Source organism: Ambystoma mexicanum, chromosome 11, assembly GCF_040938575.1.
Source record: "Ambystoma mexicanum isolate Mex_15411 chromosome 11, UKY_AmexF1_1, whole genome shotgun sequence".
Classification (NCBI taxonomy): domain Eukaryota; kingdom Metazoa; phylum Chordata; class Amphibia; order Caudata; family Ambystomatidae; genus Ambystoma; species Ambystoma mexicanum.
The window spans coordinates 91,689,564-91,715,525 of record NC_090934.1 but is presented as its reverse complement, the minus strand read 5'-3'; the positions used below and the strand labels follow the sequence as shown (position 1 = coordinate 91,715,525).

Below are 25,962 nucleotides of genomic sequence, written 5' to 3'. Positions count from 1 at the left end.
GACAGAAGAATTACGACCACATCACCCAAAACCTCACAGCTACACTGGTTATGCCAATCCCTCTCCTAACCTTGATTCCTGTCAGACCGTACGGCTTGACATACAAGGTACCAACTATGCAGATGATACACAGGTTGTCCTAAAGCTCTCAGGCATCCACTTCCAAGATGCAAAGGCCATTAACACAATATATTCTACTATCCAGTCTTGGATTATAGTCAACTCCTTGGCGCTTAATTCCGAAAAAGAAAGAGATTCTAGTTGTTGCCTCTGCTACACTTGCTCCAAGTATAAAAACGTTGTCATCGCCAACATTACCATCCCGGTAGCCAAGAGTGTAAAAACCCTGGGTGTTATCCTGGATGCCGAATTGACCATTGGACAGCACGTTGCCCAGATCCGGGCGTCGTGCGGCTCTATTAACAAGCTGCCCAGTCACATACGCCCCTTTCTCTCACATAAAAACATCTCCCTTCTAGCCTCAGCCCTTGTAAATTCATGGCTAGACTACTGTAACAGAATACTGGCTTGTACATCCCAATCTAACCTCTCAGCCCTACAAGTGCCCCAAACGGGGCAGTGTGAGCAACCTTGGGTCGCACCAGACGAGATCACATTTTCCAAGCAAGGAGGGAGTTGCACTGGCTGCCTGTGAAGCAGCGTGTCTCCAACAAGATCCTGACCCACAAATGTTTGGCTCATGAGGCTCCAATCTATCTTATTGGGTGCCTGAAGTCCTATCAACCATCCTGCACTCTCAGGTACCAGGATCATGCCAGACTCGTCCAGCCCAGATTTAGGCTGGCCAGATTTAGGGGAACACGCTTTGACGTTTAAGCCCCTCTAATCTGGAACTCCATTGCACCTGAACTAAAAAAAAAATACAAACGACAAATGAATTAAAAAAATGTCTGAAGACATTCCTGTTCAACTGCCCTTCTAAGCGTTGATACCTTGCCACATTCCCTTCTGATTATCCTTGCTGTTTGTCCCGTTTTGTTTTTTGTGCGCCCTGAGGCCCTTTGGGCGAGCTGGCGCGTTACTAAGAAATTAAAATGAATAATTAAGGCAGTAACAAAGTTCTGTCTGACCTGTCTGAAATGGCATTCAGTGATAATGTCGCTGGAGAAAAGACAGCCAGTTGGCAACATTTCCCCAAAAAATGGCACCCTCCAGAAAATGAAACACTCCCCAAATATCCTAGGATTGTAGGTAAAAAAATGACATGTATTACTTACCGTAAGAGCATTTCTGATGATTGTATCTACTTAGATTCAAATGCTGTGCATATGGTCCGACATCCAGTGGTAATTGCAGAGTATTGCATATTGTCTTTCGAGGATGGAAAGAGGACGTTGACATGGGCATGCCTGTAACACTATCCCTAACATGACATGTAGTGTACCCAAAATCCCTCACGCGTCGAGGTCCCTCCGATTGTACTCTGTCTGCCGTGAGGGAGCCTTATGACTATCGTGAGTGAGTACAGAGAGAGAGAAGAAGTAGGAAGATGTCTATGTTCCTTCCATCTGAGCGGGGAGGAAGGGTGGGCGCATGTGAATCTAAGCAGATACAATCATCAGAAATGCTATTACGGTAAGTAATGCATGTCTTCTGATGCTTGTGAATCTGCTTAGAATCACATGCTGTGCATAGACTTGCAAGCAGTACCCGGAGTTGGTGGTGGGATGTGAGAAGGAACAGTAGTGAAAAAATGTCTTAGTACTGCTTGTCCCACCTGGGAATCAGACCTAGAGGGAGTGTCTAGGCAATAGTGTTTAGTAAAGGTGTGTACAGAACTACAGGTTGCCGCCTTGCAAATGCATTCCAGGGGAACATTTGCAATGAAAGCTATAGAACTTTTAAATGAATTTGGGCGTAAACCGTGGGTGAGTGCGCACAACCACCTTATCTCTGTGAATTGTGACAAAAGGGTCTAGAATTGAAATGGTCTGTAGCTCACTAACTCTCCTTATTGAAGTGACTGCACTTGGAAGGCGGTCTTGTGAGTGAGTGCTTTGAGGCTAGCCTTATGCATAGGTTCAAATGGAAATCCCATAAGTCTAGTCAATACCATGTTTAGGTCCCATCAGGGAGGATGGTTTGAAGTTTGAAATAGGGGGATGAATTCTTTTAACCCCTAACATGAAAGCTTTAATTAGCAACACCTTTCGCTGGGACGTGGTATAGGCTGAAAGTGCAGCTAAGTGGACCTTCAGGGAATTAAAAACCACACCTGCGTCTAGTAGGTGAGTCAGGTATAGTACAATATGAGTAGGAGAGCAGTCTATGGGGCTGATGCTATTGGAATTGCACCATATGACGAAGCATTTTCATTTATTGGAGTAGCAATGTCTGGTGTTAGGTTTTCTTGTTTCTCTAAGTATTTCCATGCATCTCCGAGGAAGTTGGACGTGCCCGAACTCTATGACTTCAGGAGCCAGGCCGCTAAGTTGAGAGTTTGCAGGCATGGATGAAGTGCTTCCCCCTTGTTCTGTGATAGCATGTTGTATGGGCAAGGAAGTTTCATTGGAGGGGAGATTGACATCTCCATCAGATGAGAGAACCAGGGATGAGGGCCCACATCTGAGCCACCAATATCATTGTGACTGGTTCTTGGTGCATCTTGTGCACTATATTGTTGAGTGGGGAGTCGGGGGGAGGGGGAGGAGCGTAAACAAATTTCCCTGACCATGTTATCCGTAGACCGTTCCCCTTGGATCGGTTCTGAGGGTACCCAGAGGTGTAATTTGGGCATTGCGGGTTCCCCAGAGTTGCGAACAAGTCGATCTCTGTGAAGCCCCATTCTGAGAAAACATTGGAGACGATGTCTTCGTGTAGTCGCCATTAGTACTCTCTGGGTAGCGGGAAGTCTCTGCTGAGCACGACTGCCAAAAGATGAAGTTCCCCTCGAACATGTTGAGACAGGAGGAACATCCATACTTCCATATGTTCTGGGACAGTTTGGATAACCCTGGAGAGTGAGTGCCCCCTTGCTTGTTCAGGTAATACAGGTAATACATGGTTGTGGTACTGTCTGTGAGGACTAGTACTGTCTTCCCCTGTGACTGCGTCTGAAAGGCCTTCAGGGCTTTGAACACTGCTAACAGCTCCAACAGGTTTATGTGGTTGGATCCTACTGTTGGGGACCAAATGCTGTGAGCCGTCTGCTGAAGGAGGTGAGCACCCCACCACTTGAGAGATGCCTCCGTAGTGAGAGTGGCTCCTACTGCGGGGGTGGTGAAGGTCTTCCCCTTCAAGAGGTTTTCCCTCGGCCACCACTGCAGAGAGAGAACGAGAGCCGCCGGGACTACCACTACATCGTCCCATTGTCCGCTGGCCTGACACCATTGACTGTTGAGCCACTCTTGCATGGGGTGCATGCTCAAACGTACGTGCGGGACTAAATAAATGCAGGAGGCCATCATTCCTAACAGTCGCATGGCTTTGCGTACTGTCACCCTTCGTCTGGCTACATACTGAGGGCTCTGAAACAGCATGTTTTCAATCCTCTCAGAGGGGAAGACGAAGCAGTCTTCTGTCCGAATCAGTGCCCCCAGGAATTGGATGACTTGGCTGGGGTCTAAGCTGTTTTTTTTCTCGTTTATTGGGGTGGCATGGGAGGGTCCCGGATCTGCAAGTCATTTCTGATTGGCGGCCGGGGATCCTCTAGGGGTGCTGTTTCTAATACCACCCCCCACCACAACACTGTCCTCTAGACTGATACTGGTTTAAGGCAGTTGACCCCTGTCCCGAGGACCATGTGTTACCAGTTCCGTATTAGTTGTGTGGGGAACGTGGGTAAGAGTGTCCGCGAAAGGAGCAGCAAGGGCTGCCACCTCGGTGCTGAAAAGGCCTTTGAGTTATGTGGATGAAAGATTTCAAAGTCTCATGTTCTTTTTTCGCAGTCTCTAGTGCCTCATCAATAGCTTTACCAAACAGGTTGGATTCCTCCACTGGTTTGTTGATAAGGGACGCCCGAGTCTCTGGCTTGAACCCCTAATTTTTCAACCATGCGTGCCTTTTCAAAAGGGTACCTTGGGCAAGAGTTCTCCCTGCTGTCTCTGCAGCATTTAGGGTGTTCTTGAGAATATTATGTTTCACCTGCCTCCCTTCTGCCACAACCGCCAGTAGGCGTGACCATGTCGGTTCAAGGTCCTCTTGCAGGCCTTCCTGAAGCAATTCCACTGAACATCGCTGTAGCTGGCCAACAGTGTATTATTGTTGGCAATTTTGGTGGAATAGGCAGCCGCAGTAGTGACACGCTTCTCCAGGGCATACAATTTCTTGCACTCCTTGTCCGGTGGAGTGGCATGTCCCAGAATGTACAGAGGGTCTGTAGGTGATTGGTGAAAAAGCTTCTCGACCCGTGGGTTCACAGCCCTGGTTTGCAATGGTGTCAGCAAAGAAGGGGCGATACGCTGTTTAATGGAGTACAATAAAGGTATAGCCTGGCTTGTAGGTTGTTTCTCCTTCAATATATCCTCACCAAAGTCCGTTTCTTGCACTGCTTCTTGGGTGGCAATCTGAAAATGTTCTGCAGCCTTCTTGAGAATGGCATTAAATGCCATTTGGTCATCTATGGGAGATGCCTGTCCAATGGGAGGAGATTGGGGAGGATCCATGCATAATGTGTCTGGATCAGGGGTAATAGTTGGTGACAGCCATGGTGGATTATCCACTGGCTGATCATCCTCCCAACCTGGGGCCTGGTCAATAGGGTCCTCAAAGGGTCCTGAGGAACCTCTTCTGGTTCTGTCAGGTCAAACACCTCCTCATGAAGAGGGCAGGTCGTCCTCTGAAATTTAGACACAGTAGGGTATACGTCTTCCTCACTGTGCCTTTTTGGTGTGGTAAACCTTTGAGAAGTCCACGAATTTTGAGAGTCTATTCATACACCCCTCAAACCTATCTCTGGTCCATAAGGATGAGCCAGAGATGTCTGGAGGGCGGAAGGGCTCCTCTTGAGGATCTGAGTGTTTAGACCGTTGAGATTTATCAGAGAGGGTCTTAGCCGGGAGCTGGGGGGCCTTCAGAATCGCCTTCCTGCCTTTCTCGGCATGTGGACGTGTCTTTCGAGCTGTCCTTGGGCCTATTAGCCGCTGAAACGATCTCATAGAGGCTCTTGTGTATGTTCGGCGTGTCTGGGAGGGGTTTCGGCTGTTCTAGTGGCTTCGCCATAGCTTTCGACGTTGCCGAAACTTTCTGCGTCAGCACACTCTTAAGAGGCGCCTCGACGGCCTTATGACTTTTGGTGCTGATGCCCTTGTCAGTGGAATGCCCGGAGGCATGACGCTAACGCAGTTGCGGGGAGGGCTGCCGACCATGTGGATCGGCGGGTTCCGTCGAAGAAATCGGCGTACCTGTTGGCGTCTTTGACCGTCCCGACGAGTCCATTGAGGCGGTTCAGGGGGTTGTGTGCTTACTTTTGTGAGTAGTGTGTGCGTCCCTGTCGCCGGGATGTACACTCCCCATAGCAGAACCGACGGTCTGCCTGCCGTGGCCGCTCTGAAGATAAGTCGATGGCATCCGTGTCGGAGCCACGGTTGTTGCTAAGTTCCTCGTCACTCTCGGTACCAGTGGTGGGGGAGCTACCCTCGGGGCCTGCATCATGGTGTAGGCCGCCCACCATTTAACTCGGCGTTCTTTTATTGTCTTAGGAGGCAGAAGCTGGCAAGACCTACAGGACGCCTCACAGTGATCATGGGAGATCGAGGGAGACGATTATTGCACCTCCGGGGCGTGTTCTTCAGGGGTACTTGCCTTTACAAGAAGGGCAAAATTTAAAAGGTGTCCTGTCCATAACTCAGGTTTATAGCGACAGCAAAACCAGAGTGGAAAAGAGAGGGGAGAAGGAAATACATTCTTGAAAATAAATAGAGCCCCCAACCCCACTCTCCCTACTCTGTAGGCCTGGCAGGAGGGCCAAGGCCATGCAGTCGACAGCATCGACTGGAGAACCAGCCATCGAAGTCAGGAGTTATCCTCTGCGGTCTTCGGCGGTGGTAGTCAGGTAGTCGTCGATGAAGAGGACGAATAAATAAAACGACCGTAGGTCGTGGACAAAGAAATTAGTTTGCAATTTTACAAGCTCTGCATGAGGCAACCAGCTAGATGGACAGAATAAAAACAATCTAAGGGACCTCAACGCGTGACCAAGGTAGGTGAAAACACACTATTTTATTTTTGGTGGATGAGTGGCCATTTAGTGAATGGGCTTGGTGGATGAATCGGCTGTTTACAAGGTGGGTGACACTCGGCAAAAGCGTGTGAGTTGAGAGCCATGACATCATCACCAGATAACACTCCTCCTCCTCCTGCTATTGCAGCCAGACTCTGGAATAACCTACAACCACATATTAGTTTGGCCCCATCTCCCCTGCACATCAGGATGGAATCTACGACCGCAATACCTGGTTGTCTTTTTACCAGCTGTGAATGCAGAATTCCATTTTTGGGGGCTCTGCTGTTCCATTTAACAGAGCCATTAACAGCTTTGCTTCTCCTCCGGCACCCCCCCCCCCCCCGCTGGTTTTTAGGAGCTCTGGCTTATGTTTGTGGACAGAGTGATTTCTCCTAAAGTCCTCCACCCTTTCTTATCTGATGTTCCTATGGCATCCCATATGGGCTTTGAGGACAGGGGGGTGCTTGTAAAGTCCCCCAGTTTGGCCACATGGTGATTATCATCTTACATTGGTTTCAGTGAGAGGGCTGGTGGGAACTGTAATTACGTTTTGGCTTCACCAGGGGATGCAAGCAGAGTTACTACATTCATAGCCCAATGTACCTTTTTTAGTAGCTGTTAAGACACATTTTTGAGGAGGGCTATAGTCACATTTTAGTGGCCCCTCAACATTCGCCCCTTGCCCTCCACACACTCACTTTATCTTTTGGATCTCTGGCATATTTTTGTGGCCAGATAGACTTCTACTTAAGTCCACCTGGCCAATGCAATCCTTTTTGCCTTCAGTGTTTATGGTCCCATGGTAACCCATTAGAAGGTTTCTGGGACAGGGTGTATCCTAAACCCCAACTCCCACACCCCCCATTTTGGCCCTTATGCAATTATATCACACAACACTGGTTTTATGAAGTAGTCTGGTGGCAGCAGTAATTTAGTTGTGGTTTCACCAAGGGTGAACATCGATGCCACCCATTGGAAGCTCAATGACCTTTCGTGGTAACCATTGAGACACCAATGTATTTAAGTCCTGATCTCTGCCATTTATTTTATAGACCTTTCTTTGTCTAGGTAAACCATGAGGCTGGCCTAAAATGTCTGTTGTGCACACGTATACTCTTTGAAAGCCCTGCCTTGCACCCTCCATAGTGGTTTGAACTGGTCTTTTTTTCACATCCTTTTCAAGTTCGTGATGGGGGAGTGGCGGTTTTAGGGGGTATACAGATTGGATGGCTGCCTGACCCTTTGTTTTAAGCCCTTAGTAAGATTTGTGTTTTGTACAGAACAAACCACACTCGAGAGCAACCAAGCAATGTACTAGAGTTAAGGAACAGGAGGGCAGTTAACAAAGGGTCCAGAGTGGTGATGTGTCACGCTCACCTGATTCCCACGGAGGCGCAGGTCTGGCTTCGAGTGCTGATGCTTCTTCAATGGTGAAGCGCAGGACTCTGAAGATGGACAGGAAGGGCCCCTCTACTCTGGCTTTCCTGGCTCGCAGGAATATTCCCCTGTGCGTGAAAAGGGAGTATTACCTACTGACGGAATAATGCTCAAGCCTCCCACTCCCTTCCAACCCTCTCCGATACCCTTCCACGATTCCCCGTGAAGTCTCACCTTAGGGTCTGGAAGGATGAGTTCTCCATCCTGCTTCTGATGCAGGGGCGCGTTGAAACCCAGTTACTTCACTGGATTGAGGTTTGATGGGAGTTCAAAATAAGCTTGACTATTCAGGTGAGGCGTTGTAAGAGTTCTGTTGCAAGTTCAAAAGTTCAAGCTTAATAATAATGTTCATTGTCTTTTTGCAGCAAGCGCTAATGCTTATGTCTTTTTCCCCTTAGGGGCCGGGGTTCGGAATGCCGGAGATATGGCGCCGACCCGAAGTGAAACGTGCAGTTCCAGTAAATGACAGGTAAGTTCTGGATGAGCGTTCAGGTAATGTCTTTGCATTCGCTCATTCAATGTCTTTGTCTTTTTTCCCCATAGGGGCCGGGGTCCGGAATGCCAGGAAGCGGCAGGACCCGAAATGAAATGGGAATGACCCAACAAGTAAGTCTTAGAAGGAAACTGAGCCTTTCCTATTCCCTTCCTTCTCTCACCTTGTTTTCTTGTCTTTTTCTCTCTAGGCTCAGGGAAGTGGGTGCGGATCCGGATGATCGCTGCTGAAGATGGAGGCGCCCAGGAAAGGTGAGTGAAATGCAGCGCTGCAGCGATCGAAGCGAAATGCTTTTAAAATGATGTCTTCCCTTTCAGGATCGTCGGTGTGATGTCTCTGTGATGCAGCTTTAGCAGGTAAGGTCTTCTTTCTCCCCAATTCTCTCTTATCTTCCCTTGCAGGAGACCCAGGATGCTGACAGGTGTGGCTGAAGTCCAGATGCAGGAGCTGACACGGCGAGCGTTCAGCTGCGAGGAGCAGAACAACGCGAAGCGTGAGTTGCTGATCGGGCGTGGTTTAAATAGCTTTGGTAGAAGTTCCAGATATGTATCCTTCCACCGATCAGGTATGTATCCTTCCCTGACCACACCCAGGTGGAAAATAGTCCCACAGGTAAAGTAGTTCCATTCAGGCCTCAAGAGGGCCTGGATGTAGCAGCATGGTCTGCATCAGGTAAGTGCACATTAAAACACTTGAACACATGTCTAGCTTTATGAGCCTGGCGCCTAAGGCGCCAGGACAGGGGTCTAACATGAGCCTGGCGCTTAAGGCGCCAGGACTGTGTCCAAAGGGCCCCAGCTTGGGCCCGCTGGCACTTCCCTGGGGGGAATGATGCCTGCCTCTGGGGTTGCTGGCTCGGACCTGGCTCCTTGGAGGTAGGCATCATGACATGATGCTACTAGGGACAGTTACCCAAGTCACCCTCAGCTTAGGCCAACCCGTCTGAGAGTGGATATATCTAGGGGAAACCCTGAGCCTACATTCTGTTTGAATGTTCGAGGAAGAAAGGTAGTTTGTTTACACTATAGTAGCCAAGCAGGTTGCATCGGTATGCTACAGCTACCATTACAGCAACAGATCCCCCCCACGACGCACATTGCTCTCACAGCTCGCGGTAAGTGCCTAAATCTAGCTCTCACGCCTCCAGAGACAGTGCCCTATACACCGATCCGTTTACTCACTCACAGGGAGTCTACGATAGCGGTACCACCTCCATCCCTGTGTGGGCCCATTATAACATTTGATGTATGATATGCACAGTAACCACGGGTTGCTTTTCGGCCCTGCCTGCGCACTGTGACCCATCTGTAGAACACAGACGCACCACCATTTTAGACGCACTTCTCAACATAGACACCACTTTTGCGCTATTTTTATTTCATTTTAATGGATCGATAATACCCCCCACGCCCTAGATCACTTAAGGCAATAGTTGACACCATGTTGCCGACACGCCCTGGAGCGTTCATGCATGTATGGCATCCACCGCGACATATAGTGTCCACCGAACCAGGGACGCCCTCACCCTAGTCCTAGACGCTGGTACCGACGCTTCATACTCGCGTCCATCTTTGGTCTTTTTCAGACGAGGGACCTTCTTAGACCCTCCTCTAGCTGACTGGATCCTGACCAAATTGTTACCTCAGGAACCCACGGCTCCCCCAGTGCATTCCCTGCACCTACCATCCAGCATTTCCATTGGATGATTCTGTACAGCATCACCACTGCTAACACAGCAGCAGGTAAGCTGTCCTTCGATACGGCAACACTAGGCCACAGTTATGAAACACTAAATAACACAATTAGACCCCGAGATCCTTACAAATCCTTCTCTATTCACAGACAGAACGGACTACACCACACATTTGGTGCTCATCCTGAAGAAGGCCAACACCATCCAGGCAACAATTCTGCCTTCCTGGCCGAAACACACCCGTGTCGATACTCAGTGACACAACTGCAAATACCCTTTTTCATGTATGTCTTGTAGATTATGTTGTGTACTCCCCGTGTTTACGGTACCCTCGACCACCCTATGTCCCGGGTGCACTATTGTATAAGTACATGTTCCTCTAACTGTTGTATACCACTGTGCCTTTAGGTGGAACTCTGTACCTCAACACAAAAGAGGTAAATACTCAATCTGTATTTCCACCAAACTCAATCACTATTGTCCGTTCCTTTTGAGCCTTTCGTGCTTATCGAAAGCTATATAAACTAATTGAACTATAACACTTGTGGTTTTCTGAAATAAACTCCTCTGTTGAGAACCATAGCTGATTTGTAGGATCTCACATCCTGATTTCTTTGATTATTATATATGTTTAAGGAAACATATGGACCTATATATGCTAAGTATTACTAATGTTACTGGATGCCCCTTGGCATCTGTTAAGCACGCCTTGAACCACCTCTAAATACGTATAAAACAGATTGTAGCAGAATAACAGCAGCAGATTGGCCTTGGCAACATTGTATAGCATGTTGCTACATAGACCCTATGATTGGTTGGCATTCTCTCCCAACCTTGACTTTTGCCTCGTTAGCAGCACGTAAGAAAAATGAAACTCGGGAACAGTGAATAAAGTCAGACTTCTGCCCACTTGCCCAATTAGTCCATCTTTTCTCATCGGTCAGTGTTAGGTAAGATTTCCACAGGGCTGGTAAATCTTCCTTGCCTGGTTCAACTCCAGAACTTTTTGCTTTTCTAGTGAGATATTTTCCATTAATACCTCAGTGAGTGGGAACCTTTTTCCACACTCACCTGTCTTTAACTCTTTTTATGGGTGTCATTTTTAAGACTCTCCATAGTGTCTTTTTAAAGTTATCATGTCTAACAACTTATTGGCAATAAGTGCCTGTTGTTGCTGGGTTGCCCTAGGGGCTCCCCCTTTAACTTTCTTGTGCTAACCTTGAGTGAACTACAGTTCCCAAGGGTAGAAAGGATCTTTGGATCCCTTTTACATTTTATTCTGTGAAACCAGCACACCCCACCTTATGTGGAGTGCTGGGGAGATACAATGTATCCCCTTTCACATTTAAACTAACAATTCTGTTACAGTGACAAGCTTACCTTTAATGGCTGGTGGCAGTGATACCTTTTACTAATTTGGTGCACCTTTACCGCGTGCTGTAATCACAGCTGCAGTAAAGGCACCTAAGGGTGCTCATTTTTACCAAAATGGCCCCGGTCTTCTTTTTCTGCCATTTTAGTGTTTCTTGTTGTTTCTTGTTCCTTCCCCTGACATCCAGGGTGGGAAAATCCTTTGTTTGAGTTTTGCCTTTGGCGGGAGTCCCCTGGATACCCCGCCCAGGCTCCAGTCAGTCTGTAAGCACAGGAAGTGGGGGAGGGGTCCCAAACTTCCCCCTCCTTTGTCTTAGGTCTTCCTTCAACTGGGCCAAATCCCAGTGGGGGGTTGGCTGTCCTGATTGGACAGCCAAACGCCCCTTTCTTGTAAAATGCGGGGAGAGAATGCAGAGGTTGTGTTGCAGTTCCTGATAAATACTGGAAACCTGGAAGCTGAAGTCATGTCGACCACTGGAACAGAAAACCGAGGAGGATGACGAAGGAAAAGCGGCGGGAATGATTTCCAGCGGCCGGAGAGCCTGCTTTGTAACCGGAGCCTGCTGCAGCCCTTCCTTCCGATCGACCTGGGGTCTCCGAAAACGACGACCCAAACCCAGACCCTGGTGAGACCCACTAGACTCAAGACGACCTGCATTTTGAGCCATCCCACGGGTTGCTGCGACCTTGCGTTCTTGCAATACCCCAATACCCTGGGACCTCCTGCCACTGTGCGGTGCACGGTCTTCTGAATTCCGAATCTCGCTGAAACTTCGTGGGCATCTTGGTCTATCTCCAGAGACACGAATCGAGTCCAAAAAGTCCCCTCACAAGAGTGCTGGACCTTTTAAACGACGAGAATTCAACCGCGATTTTCTGTCTTCTTCTGTGCTCCTTGAAAAGGCGCCAAACCCACAGAGCCGCATTCAGCCGCGAGAGAAATCTTGCCTAGAGCCGTCTTCATCGATCCCTGCTGCAAAGTCCCTTCTGAGGTCTTGTGTTCAGTCTCCAGGACAAGGAATCCAGTGACCGGGTATTTGGCTGCAGTCCCTGAAGTTCTCCTGCTGCAATCTCTTCTTCATTGCTGAGGTACTGTGTTGGCTTGGGTATATACTTACCTTAAGCCTGTTGGGATTTCTGTGTAGTCCTGGGGTGTTTTCTGTGATTGGGAGGTCCCTCGTCCAGTACACCCAGTCCCACTGCTAGAATCCTGCTGGGGTGTCTTCTGTGAAGCCCCTGGACCCTCTTCTAACCCTAGAAGTAAAGTACTCACTTATTTGCCAGTTTTCCTAAGGAAACTCTGGCTTTTGCTACTAAAGAACGTATTCTAACACTGCCTGTTGGTCACTAGTCCTAGTGACCCCCCTTCTGCCACTGAGAACACTCATGCTTCAAGAATAAGGGAAAGACTTTGAAGGGATTGGGACTTCTGCCTAGAAAAGAAATCAAGTGTTTTTACTTACTTGTAAAGAGTTGGTTGGTAACTGTAATTCTAAGAGTGAACAGTTACAAAAGTTCTTACTGATCTTGGATGTGTGATGCACTATTCTTAAAAGTATGGTTAACATCTTTCCTTCCTTAGCCACTGTTTTGCCAGTCTAAAAGAAAGTAGATGTGAAGGTATTTTACTCTCCTGTGATTAGGTTGTGCCTCTTTACAAAAGTAATGTGTTGGTTTCACCAGATTATTCCTGAAGGGTAATTGTATGAGTGTCCTCCAACTGTTGGTATCACCAGGTTAGTCCTGCTAGGATAACTGTACGAGTGTCCCCCAACTGGGTCTTGCTTCCCCTGACTTGCTGCTAGCCTGTCTTTAATAAGTCTACATTAGGTTGTTGCCTACCTAGAATATCTATTCAGTAAAGTGCGACATTGGGTTTTACTTTCCCCTTCATTGTGAAGTTAAAGTAAGTGGGTTTTACTTACCTTGTGTTAGCTGTGTGCCATCCAAAACAAGTTACAAGAGTTATTGCTTACCTCAATCTGGGGTTCCCTGATTTCCACAGCATCTGTAATTGTACATTACATCCATAGGTATTACTCACCTGGTATAACTGTGTGTTATGACAAAAGTAGTTATAGGTTTTTACTGCACCTAGAATAAGTGTTTCACTATTCACCAAAAGTATATTGTCCAGTTGACTGTTTATGTGATTTGTTCCAAGAGTCACTGTACAACTGGAAGGGCCTACTGTCCATGTATTACCAAAAGTAATCTAAAAAGTAACCATTGGTCTTTTACTCCCAAAGAATAGGCTTGGCCTATACTAAATGTGTATAACAAGGTTTTGACTTCCCTAGAACTACTGTTAGGTGTTCCAAATAAGGTCTATACTTGGGTCTGTGTACTTTCAAGTATAGTGTTGTGTTTTATATTGTGATTTCATATAATGTTTCAGTATTTACTTAACCCCTCGATTTATCTGGGCCTATTTGTATTTAAATAAATCCTTTATTTTTATAATACATAGTGTTTCAGTGTTTCTTTGGATCATTTGTATTACAATTTTCACTTGTACTATATCTACTGCCCTCTCTCCCTCCTAAGATAAGCCTGGCTGCTCTGCCTACGCTACCATGTACTCAGGTGGTACAGTCTTATACTAAGAGTGGAGTCTTGTACTGCCTCAGTTGAATGGTTTTTACTAGGCCCTTAACTGGACTTCAGAAAAACTGTCCTAAAACTCAGGCCTTAAGCCAAGGCTTCTTCTTTGTAGTTGACCTTGCAGCCTGTTCTCTGCTCTGGGACTTTCAAGGGAGTGTAGGTACACCATTATCTTCGTCTGGAGCTTAATGAATAGCCCTTGTTTTTTACTTCTGAATCACGTGTGAGGAGACCACAATTTTGTCAATTTCAACCTTTTATTTAGTGCTATTTAATTAAATTAGGCTGAGTGTCATTACTGTTAGGTAAGATTTTCATAGTAATGATAAATCTTCCCGACCTGTGTCAACCCCATAACTTTTTGCTTTTACTGGTGGATTATTTTTCCTTATACCTCTGTGAGTGGGAAACCTTTTCCACACTCACAGAATCTTTTACTATTTTTATGGGTGTCATTTTTAACACTCTCCATAGTGTCTTTTAAAAGTTATGCTTTTTGACAATATTTTGGCAATACGAGCCTATTGTTGCGGGTTGCCTAGGGGCTCCCCTTTTAACTTTCTCTTGCTAACCTTGTGAAAACTACAGTTCCCAAGGGTAGAAAGGATCTATGGATCCCTTTTACATTTTATTAAGTGAGAACCCGCACCCCCCACCTTATCTGGAGTGCTGGGGAGATACAGAGTATCCCCTTTCAGGGCCAAGTTTACCTTCAATGGCTGGTGACAGTGACACCTTTTATTAATTCGATGTACCTTTACCGCGGGCTGTGTGCACAGCCCTGGTAAAAGCTCCCATGGGTGCTCATTTTACCAAAATGGCCCGTCTTGTTTTTTCACCATTTTAGTGTTCCTTGTTCTCTCTTGTTCCTTCCCCTGAGATCCAGGGTGAGAAATTCCTTTGTGTGATTTTCATCTTCTGCGGGAGTCCTGTGGACTCCACGGCCAATCCCCAGAGTGTCTGGGAAGGCAGGAAGCGAGGGAGGAGTCCAAAACTCTGCAACCCTCCATCTTCCAGCCTGAGTGCGAGATTCCAGTACAAACGGAAAGGCTGGCTGTCCTAATCCTGAAAGGATTGCCAACACCCAAGTTTGAATGTTGCAAGGCTGTTTGACTGGCTGGGTTTCTGCATAAAAGTCCGAACCTGACAGCTGAAGAGGTAGTCGACCACTGGAACCAAAACCGAAGAGGATGAAGAAATTGCGACTGAAATTATTTCCAGCGACCAGAGAGCCTGCTGTTTAACTGGAGCTTGCTGTAGCCCTTCTTTCCAATCGACCTGGGGACTCGTAAAACGACGGCCTCGACCCAGACCCTGGTGATATCCACTAGACTCATGAAAGACCTACATTTTGAGCCATCCTACGCCATGCTGCGACCTTGCAGCGATGCAATACCCCAATACTCTGGGACCTCAAGCCATTGTGCGGTGCATGGTCTTCCGAATCTTGCTGAAAATTTGTGAGCATCCTGCTGGATCTCCAGAGGCACCATTCCAGTCCAAAATGTCCCCTCACCAGAGTGCTGGACCTTTCAAACGACGAGAATCCGACCAGCGATATTCTGTCTTCTTCTGTGCTACAGTAAAAGGCACCAAATCCACTGAGCTGCATCCAACCACGAGGAACACCTTGCCTAGAGCCTTCCCCTTGATCCTTGCTGAAAAAGTCCTTCCAGTGTCCTGCCTTCAGTCTTCTTAATGTAGGAATTCAACAAGCAAGTTTTTGGCTGCAGATCCAGAAGTCCTCCTGGTGCAAAATCTTCTTCTGTGATGAGTTTCTGTGCTGGCTGTGTAGATTTGGGTTGTTTTCTGTGATTGGGAGTCCTCTCGTCCAGTGTACACAGGCCCACTGCTAGAATCCTCCTAGGGTGTCTTCTGTGAAGCCCGTGGGCCCTCAACTAAATCTAAAGTAAAATACTCACCTGTTTGAACAATCTTCTTTAGGAACTGACTTTTGCTACTTAAGAACCTCTCCTGGCACTGCCTGTTGGACACTAGACCATAGTGACCCTCCTTCTGCCACTGAGAACACTCATGCTCCAAGAATAAGGGAAACACTTCCAAGGATTGGGCCTTTTGCCTAGAAAAGAGAATATAAGTGTTTAAAAGTGACTTACTTGCAAAAGAAGTTGGTTGGTAACTGTAACTCAGAGTGACCAGTTACAAATGTTATTAGTTACCCTGAAAATGTTCTTCCATTCTGAAAAGTGTATATATATATATATATATATATATATATATATATATATATAGTTGTTTTACTTGCCTTAGAAATTTTCTGCCATTCTGAAAAGTAGATATAATGTTATTTTACTCACCTGTGAATTGGTTGTGCCTCTTTGCCAAATGTAATGCTGTTGGTTTACTTCACTATTCCTGTCAGGATAAATGTATGAGTGTTTTCCAACCTGCTTCCCCTGACTTGCTGTTAGTCTGTCCATAATAAGTCTGCATTAGGTTTTACCTACTTAGAATAACCTTGAGTCGTTCATCAAGTGTAACATTAGGTTTTGCTTTCCTGGTCTGTTTTAGAAAGACACAAAAACAGTCTTAGGTTTACACCTGCCTTTAAGTTGCTGATATCGCCTGTAAAAAGTGTATAGGTTTTACTTACCTTGTGTATAACTGTGTTATCCTAAAATAGTATGTGAACTGAAAAGCAACGGTAATTGAATATTACACCTGTAGGTCCAAATCCCCTAGATCAACTGTGATATTCAGGTTCGGAGTTATAGATTTATACTGTTCCTAGTATCTGTGTTTCACTAGATCAGAAAAGTATATTGTCCAGTTGATATTACTATGTGATTTCTTGCTGAGTGTCACGGTACAACTGATAGGGTCTACTACCCTGGTATTACTGAAGGTAATCTAAAAGTAACTATTGGTTTTTACTTCCCTAGCACTCCTGTTAGGTTTTCCAAATAAGGTTATATGTTTTGGTCTGTGTACCTTCAAGCATAGTGTTGGGTTTTTATAATTGTGGTTATATATAATGGGATAGTACTTATTCCACCCAAGATTTATCTGGGCCTACTTGTATTTCAATAAACTATTTCTTACAATGCATAGTGTTTCAGTGTTTGGACCATTGATATTACAATTTCATTGTACCGATTCTACAGCCCTCTCTCCCTCCTAAGTTAAGCCTGGCTGCTCTGTCTACGCTACGCTACCCTATACTCAGGTGGTACAGCCTTATACTAAGAGTGGAGTCTTGTACTGCCTCAGTTGAATGGTTTTACTAAGCCCTTAGTTGCACTTCAGAAAACCTGTCATAACAAATACTCCTCTTGGCCTTTGGAGACTTGGTTGCTCTACCTCACATAAGCTTTCTGCATCTTACCCTGTCCATTACTTGGCACTTGCAGATGTTTTCTTCTGTGCTTAATCTAAGAGAATATGTCTTATATACACAGCGGAGCCTCTTGACTTCCTTTATTCCTCGCAATTATTCCTTGATGTAGTATCCTTGATCCTAGGTAGCTTGATTGGTCCGGCGTCCATCTTTTTCTCTTAGCCGCTTTAGTTGCGTCACATCATCTTCTGCAGCAAACTTCTATATGTCTCATTTACCATGCGTTTCTGCATATCTACATTCACTTCATCTCTACTTACTTATTTCTTGGCTGCAAATGATTTCTTCACATTCAGTTACATGTTTCTCTTATTACTTCAGTTATACCTTCATTGTCCAGGCCCTTTTAACACCTTGGTAATCCTACCATGTTGGGGAAGTCTCTGGCCCTTTTAACACCTTGGCAATCCTGACGTGGTACAGGAAGCTACTGTATTGAGACATCAATACCCCATTCCATCTGCTTGTCTGGGTCTACCTGTGTTGCCCCCACCCCAGTCGTCTTTGTGGGAGCATCTTTTGTTGGGAAGGGGAGTAGTTGTGGGGATAGGGCAGGTCTGTCTTCCTTTGTTCATCGAGGTGGCAGAACCTGCTCCGCTGGGTTTCGCCCACCTGTCTGGAGTCATTATCACCACTGCCTTTTGATTGTGGCTTGAAGGGTCCTGCTCCTAGAAAGGGCTTGTTCTTTTCTACTGCCGGGATCATCACTAGTATGGGTTCCAACCAAGTCCCTGGTAGTTCTGATCATGTAAACCGCAACTGAGAAGACCTGTACACACCAGGTTGTTTGGGCCTTCCTTAACCAAACTGTTTGGAACCATGAGTTATGGCCTCTGGGTCATGGGTTGGACAGGTTATTCTCAATATTTACCCCTCAGTGGTCCCTGTACTTCGTGGTCAAAGCTTTTCACATGTGACACATTTTCCCACTGATTTCCATTGGATCTGAGCCCTGCTCTGCTGCATCTCCTTTCTGAGCTGCAGATTCTCAAACTTGCCTTTGGAGCTCTTCTTCAGGGTCTCCTCTCCGGTTTCCACTGGGGCTGTTGCTGCCAAATCCATATCTGTGATGTAAAACTGGGACTTAATTGCTTTTTCCCTATGCACAGATCTTCCTATTGACTTTGTCCTGGTGATTCCTATGGGGAACACACTGGTTGGTCTATAGGACTGCCACTCAGCCAAGTGAACGGTTAGGAAAGATTTCCTTTTTTTTGTGCTGCTTTCCCGCTATAGACATCTATGGACCCTCTCATCCACCACTTTTTACTGCAGTTTTGAAGTGGTCCTGAGTTTTGGAGGCAGGTGAAGCCTTTCTACTTCACTTGCCTTCATCTGTTTTGTGGGGCGCCGTTCATTCCCTATGGTTAGTTCAGACCAAACCAGATGCTGAAAGTGACTGTAGCCACGACCCCAGGGCCATCCTCGACCAGACAAAGACTAGATATAAATGGGTCCAAGTGACCTAAAACCAAGTTGTATTTGGGGTGTTTTAACTGTACTCTAACAATTGACTTATCTGTCGCTATAAAATGCTATTTGTTCTCTTCATTAGCTTCAATTATTGGAGGTGTGTCTTATTGTAACCTGTGACAAATCTGACAACCTCGTCACTGTTTCCCTTGAAGGAAGCCTCTCTTACATGGCCAGGGAAAGGCAGCAACTAAATGACTCTGACCCTGGGGGAGGTTATCTGCGGGAGGACCACATGGGAGAGGACAAGCTTCCCAGGCATTTATAGCCCAGAAGAACAAGTTACTCTCTTACCTGGTAACGTTCTTTCAATGGGATGGTCCGACGACGTATTCCATATCTAAGACAGTAATCACCACAGCTGTGCTGCTTCGGAAAATCTTCGGCCTCTGCGTCGATGACGTCGATACACCGCCCTCGAGGACCTCCTCCGACGGCTGACGTCACTGGATGTTATAAGTAGGACACACGACGCCCGTAGCCTCAGTTGTAGTTTTTTCCCAGAACGTGTGCCACCAGTCTTCTGCCAGTCTGACACACAAAGCCTTGCGGAAACGTAAGCTGCAATCGCATAAGAAATTCTGTATCGGGGAAGGTAGGGAGGGAGCGATATGGAATACGTCGTCGGACCATCCCATCGAAAGAACGTTACCAGGTAAGAGAGTAACTTGTTCTTCAAGGGGATTGGGTCCTCCGACGTTTTCCATATCTATGACAGGCTCCCAAAGCAGTACCAATGCAAGGAGGTGGGAAAAGAATTTAGAAAACAGAAATTTAGCATGCCCAATCAAATTGCGGAGTAAAGGACCGCCTTGCCAAAGGCCAGATCCTGCCCCCGGATGGAATCGAGGGAATAGTGACGTACAAAAGTATGTACTGAAGCCCAGGTGGCTGCATCACAGATGTTGCGAATAGGAACACCCCTCTGCAGGGAAGTAGAGGCAGCCATAACCCTGGTAGAATGGGCCCGTAAACCGACCGGTGGGTCCTTACCTGCGAAGCGGTAACACTCCGAGATAGCCAAAATAATCCAGCGAGACAAAGCCTGTTTCGTCACAGCCTGTCCCAAATGCTTACCAGCGTAACCAATAAAGAGCTGATTGTCCACTCTGATCCGGGACATGCGTGAAATATAAAAGCTTAACGCTCTCCTAGGATCAAGCTTATGGAGCCTCTGCTCTTCCTTACGAGGATGTGGAGGAGGATAAAATGCCAGAAGAACAACCTTCTGGCCTAAATGAAATTCCGACACCACCTTCGGAAGAAAAGAAGGACGAACTCTAAGGACAACCCTGTCCTTAAAATAAATGCAGTGACTTAACTGAAAGTGCCTGTAACTCACTCACTCTGCGAGTGTAAGTGACCGTAACTAAAAATACCGTTTTCAGAGTTAACAGTCTCAAAGGGCATGAATGCAAAGGCTCAAATGGAGCAGCCATCAGAAACTTGAGAACAAGGTTCAAATCCCAACGGGGCACCTGGAAAGGTGACGGAGGGAACACATTAGTGAGCCATTTCAGAAACTGAGAAATTAAAGGAATTTTAAAATAGGAACACTCTTCAGACGAGCGCTTAAATATGGACAGCGCCGCCAGGTAACCTTTAATGGTACCCACTTGAAGGCCCCTGTGGGCCAAAGAAAGCAAAAAAGACAGAACCATGGGAATTTCACACATAAAAGGATCCACATTCTTAACCCTGCACCAGTCGCAGAACTTCCTCCAACGGCAACGGTACAGGGACTTTGTTGCGGGCCTTCTGGCCGAAAGCAACACCTCCATCACGTCTTCAGGGAGGTACCAATCCTTATACCTCAACCTTTCAGAAACCAAGCGTGAAGGTCGAGGGACCTGACCTCTGGATGGAGACCCTGACCCCCCTCCCGTGAGAGCAGATCGTCTCGGTAGGGAAGACGACGTGAAGGGCAGATGGACAAGCCGAGAATGTCCGGGTACCACGTCCTCCGGGCCCACGCCAGAGCAATGAGGATCATTCGGGAACCGAACCTCCGTAACCTCCGCAGTACTTGCGGGATGACGGGGACTGGAGGAAACGCGTACAGCAGTGGGAATGAGCACTCCACCACAAACGCCTCTCCTAAGGCTCCGTTTGGAGGAAATTCCCGCGAGCAGAACCTCTTGCACTTCCGGTTGACACTGTAGGCGAAGAGATCCACTTGAGGGGTCCCCCAAAGGGCGAAGATCTCCAGGAGAATCTCCTGAGCCAACTCCCACTCGTGAGAGATCGCGCTCTGCCTGCTCAGAGCATCTGCCATTTCGTTTTTGTCTCCTGCCAGATGAACTGCCGCGATCGAAACTTCCTGCTGGATTGCCCAGAACCAGAGCTGCATCGCCTCCCTGCACAGAGGAAGTGACCCTGCCCCCCCCCCTTTGTTTTTCCTCGCACAGTCGGCAGAAAAGCCTTCAGGGCTAGCCTGACGGCCCTCAGCTCCAACAGATTGATATGGAGTTTGGACTCCGACGGAGACCAACGACCGCTGACTGTAAACTCGTTGGCATGAGCTCCCCATCCCGTGAGGCATGCATCCGACACGATCGTCACCTCCGGCCAGGGCAGCCAAAATGGAGCCCCCCTCATTAGATTGCCTTCGTCGGCCCACCACAGAAGGTCCCGGGCGACCGAAGATGGCACCTGAACAGGGTCCGACATCCTGCCGGAGGACTGAGACCACTGCAAAGATCTCATCCGCAACCTGGCCTCTGGCACCAGAAGAATGCAGGATGCCATGAGGCCGAGCAGTCAAGAACTCGAACGCTGGGAGAGTCTGGGCAAGTTGAAGCCTGTTCACCATCTGCTGAATGTGATGAGCCCTCACCTGGGGAGGAAAACACTGCCCCCAGGGATGTGTCGAGCACTGCTCCGATGTACTGGAGCCTCGTTGGTGTCAAATGGGACTTCTTGAAGTTGAGGGAGAAGCCCAGCTTGTGGAGGGAGTGGCAGGTGACTTATAGATGATCCAGTAGGGAACAAAAAAGGGCTCCAACCACAGATGAATTTAAAGACACTCTCCTAATGTCGGAGTGTCCATATAATTCTATATTAAAACTTGAGGGTAGTGCTTCAAATAGTAAGCCAAATATCCTTTACATGCATTATTAGGTCAACAAACGTGATAGAAGAAGGTACACATCCCTCATTCTTAATTTTCGTTCAATTCAATTTATTGATTTTTGATATTAACCAAGAAATAATGAGCCATTGGAGGCTAGTTACTCAACAGAAAAAGAAAGAAAAAAAAAAAAAGGAGAATAAATAGAAATAAGTAAACATAAATCCACTAGTTGAAAAGGCTATTTCACAATGGATACTCTCGCTGTTCAATATTCACACAGTGAGTGGGTTAGTATCATCTAGTGGTGTAAGAAAACATATTTGTGCACAGTAAACGGAAAAAAACAGGGTATTCTCAGTTTTAACAGCAAGTTGTTTAGTTGTTCTGTGACACAATGCGAATAAATATGCTGGCCAATTATTTGGTCCCCATGTGCTAGGCATGCAAACAGTGTAAAAAGATATTAATATTAAAATACCAACAAAGACAGTCATAGTCTGAATTGTTAAAAATGGTGGAGCTGCGAGTGGGCCAACCTGTGGTGGGGAGCCGCTGGACCTTGCCGCGGCGGGGAGGGGTCCTGTCCCACTCTAGGCACCTGGCATCCGTGTGCAGGGACAATTCGACTGACACATGGTGGGTACTCCTACAGGGGGGAGAAGGTGGTCCCTTGTGTGGTAGGAGGGGTCATCTCAAGGGATGGAACTCTAAAAAGATAAAAGGAGAGAAACACCAAGGTGGCGTTGTATGGGTGTGTCACATCCTGAGAAGCAGCTAAGGGTAAAAAAACTCATGTAGAGAAATCTCAGAAGTCGTGGTACCTTAGATGTAAGTCCTAATGGGTAGGTCCCCAAGCGGTTGACAATGTGCGGGAAAATAGACGTGCTGCAGACTGTAGCTTGCTGGCAGCACTTCAGAATGATCACAGTGGGCAGCTGCAGGGAGTAAGCAAAATGGTGTCCAAGTTAGCACACAGTGGGTATTCGGTATTGGAAGATATCCAGCTCCTGCAGGGGGCTTGTGTGGCAAGCCAGAAGGGTAAGCGGGTGCTTACCTGTGTCGGGGTCGCTGGATTCAATCGTAGGGTAGAGCTCCGTTGCAGCCGGAGCTTTCCTGGCGCCGCAAGTGTGCTGTGGCCGTGAATGCTCGAATGCGCATGTGTTGAGGACTAGTGGGAAGTAGTCCAGCACATGCGTGAAGCGTAAGTCGCTTGGGCGTTGTGATGGCAACACTAGTGTTGTCGCGGCCGCCAGGGAAGGGGCCGTGTCAGCAGGGAACAACCAGCGGGCTGCTTGTGAGTACCTCCAATGCCCAATCCTCGAATGTAACGGGAGGAGAGAGTGCAGGGGCATGAATGGGGACGATGGACTCGAACTAGGAAGAAAGGCTCTGGAGATCAGTCTGCCGGGGTCACGGAAGCAATGAGCAGATCAGCACAACATAAGGTGGTTGTGGACAACCAAAAAGATGGTTGTGTGGGGTGCACAAATCGCACTAATCCACAGGGCAGATGCTACAAGGGCATCGCGGTGTGGTGAGAAATAGGTGAAAAAATGCTCTAACTGCAGGATGGAGGAGAGCTCATGGTGTGTGTCTCAGATATCAAGGTTCAAAGGGTCCCCATAGAGTCTGGGGGCTGATATGTGGGAGAGAGTGGGGGCACAAGTGACAACACTCACCTACGCCTGATGTGGCCAGCGGCTGGTCAAAGCAAAGGAGGACTGGTATAAAAGTACAGCACTAATCAGTAAAGAAGTATGGCAGTGCTGGTGCAGGGTGTATTCCGCAGGCCCAGTGCCCTAAGGGGTGTCAAGGGCCCTCTTTATTCCCAAGTAACCTTGGCCTCATTCAGGCCATGCGTTAGTGTCTGGAGCTTAAAAATCCACCATGCTTCCTTATGTTTAAGAGCGTTTTTGATGTTGGTATTGCTCTCCAGCTTGTCGATCACCCAACCAAGTCATGTCATCTGGACTGTGGCGAAATTCAAGAAAGTGGGAGACCAATGGGGCATTCTGTGTTTTGCAGCGGATGCGTGAGCGATGCTCATTTATCCGTTTGTTGACCGATCTCTGGGTCTGACCCACGTATCTTAGGCCGCAGGGGCACTCGATCAAGTAGATCGCATTAATGGTCTTGCAATTCGAAAAATGTCTGAGTACCCAATCTTTGTTGCCAATCTTAAATGTTTTGACCTTCTTGGTTAATTTGCACACTACACACTGGCCACAAGGGTGGTGGCCCGAGAGATCCCTCAAGTTCCAAAGTGTGGTCCTGGTGGTTTTCTTTAAGCGGGCATGTGTTAGATGCTCCTTTAGGTTCCTTGCACGTTTAAGTGCCATTCTGGGCGGTGCTTCGTTGGGCAAACTCAACTGTATTAAAGGCCAGAACTTCTTGATAATCTGCTGGACTTTGGTGGTAACTTTGCTAGTGTTTTTAACCAATTTCTTCGGGTAACCCCTTGCCCTCAATCTTTGTTCTAATTCCGCTGCATGTTCTTTGAAATGTGCGATTTCCGTGCAATTGTGTCGTACCCTAAGAAATTGCCCATAAGGCAAGTTGTTCCGTAGGTTGCTGTGATGATTGCTACTGTAGTGCAGTAGCGTATTACGATCTGTTTCCTTTCTGAAGAGATTGCAGGAAAGTCTGTCTTCATTGACTTCTATTCTCAGGTCAAGGAAGTTAATGCTTTTGTGGCTGTAATTCATAGTGAATTGGATTTCCTGAGTTTGATTATTCAGCCATTCGTGAAAGTCATTGAGTATATTCGTTGTCCCATGCCAAATAAAGATAATGTCATCTATGTACCTGTACCAATTAGAAATGTGGCTCAGGTATGGATTTTGTTGTGCGAACACATATCTTTCTTCGTAGCTAGCCATGTAAATAACTGCCAAGCTCGGAGCGAGGGAGCTCCCATGTCCGTTCCGTTGGTCTGCATGAAGTAGTCATCATTGAATGTGAAGTCATTTTTGGTACGTGCCAGTTACAGAAGTTCAGCAAGGAAGTTAACTGCGACCCGTTTGTCTGTCAAATGGTGAGTGAGGTGCTCCCTAATGCATTCTATTGCTGCTTCCTGTGGAATGTTGGAATAGAGTGCAGCAATATCCATGGTACCCAGTATGTCTGTGGTTTTGTTGAAAGGAAGGTTCTCGAATTTATTGATAGTAGACATCGTGTCCCTGAGGTATGTTCTTGTGGTCTGACTCAGTGGCTTTAGGAAGTGATCTATACATTTGCAAATTGGTTCCAAAATGGAGCCGCACCCGGAGACAATGGGTCTCCCTGGGGGGTTTGTTATGTTCTTGTGAATTTTAGGGAGGGCATAAAATGCTGGTACTCTGCCCTCCGATGTATTAAGATACTTTTCTTCTCTTGCCGTGATCCACCCTTGTTCGAGAGCGAATCTGGTTGTCTCTTGGATGATGTTTTTGATGTCCACAGTAGGATCTTTTTTAATTCTTTTATAGTTAGTTGCATCATTAAGCAATGTTGACACCATGGGCCTCATTACACGGTAGGTGCTAAAAAACGGGATTTACCGGCATGGCGCTATTAGCGTGTCCGCCCTCACAGGAGACCGCCAATAGCGCACCATTACGAGTAAGCGAACACGCTCATAGGGCCATGCCGGTAAATGACCCTACCGCCATGCCGCAAAAGCACCTTACCGGGCCCGCCCAAAGTGCTGATAGCACCTCCGCCCTCACTGTACATGCTATTAGTGGTCACCGCTATTAGCGGTGACCGCTATTAGCATCGACCGTTAAAGAGCGGAAGCGGAAATAGCGTCATCGCACCGGAACGGGAAAGAGCACGGCGGCCATCTTTAAAAACACAATCCATTGCCATCCTCTGCCCCCTGGACCATATTGGAGTAGTGAGCTGTGTGAAATCAACCGTGACACCTGCATCATGCCCAAGGCCCTGAAGAAAACCTGTGACAGGCAGCGGAAGGAAAAGTATACCAACGAGGAACTGGTCATGTTGACACAGACCCTTGCAGAGCATGCTGAGGTAGTCTTTGCAAATGATATGCGCCGCGCCACCTTGCTCAAGAAGAAAGCCATCTGGGAGGAGGTGGCAGTCAAAGTCAGTGCCGTGGGCACCAGCACGCGCACTGTGCGCGAATGCAGGAAGAGGTGGGACGACCTCAGGCTGCGGGTGAGGGGCATCCTGGCGGAGAACCACCGCATTGCCACTGCTGGCGGAGATGGCTCCCCAATACGCCTGAAGGAATGGGAGGAGACATGCGCCAACATGATTGCCACCAAGAGCA

General features: G+C 47.3%; 1 protein-coding gene across 3 annotated transcripts in view; it reads right to left on the bottom strand.

The window, feature by feature from the left end:
- The window catches only part of LOC138503099 (protein argonaute-1), a 582,484-nt gene that overhangs the window by 2,339 nt on the left and 554,183 nt on the right, over nucleotides 1-25,962 (bottom strand). The gene's annotated exons all lie outside the window — the stretch shown is intronic.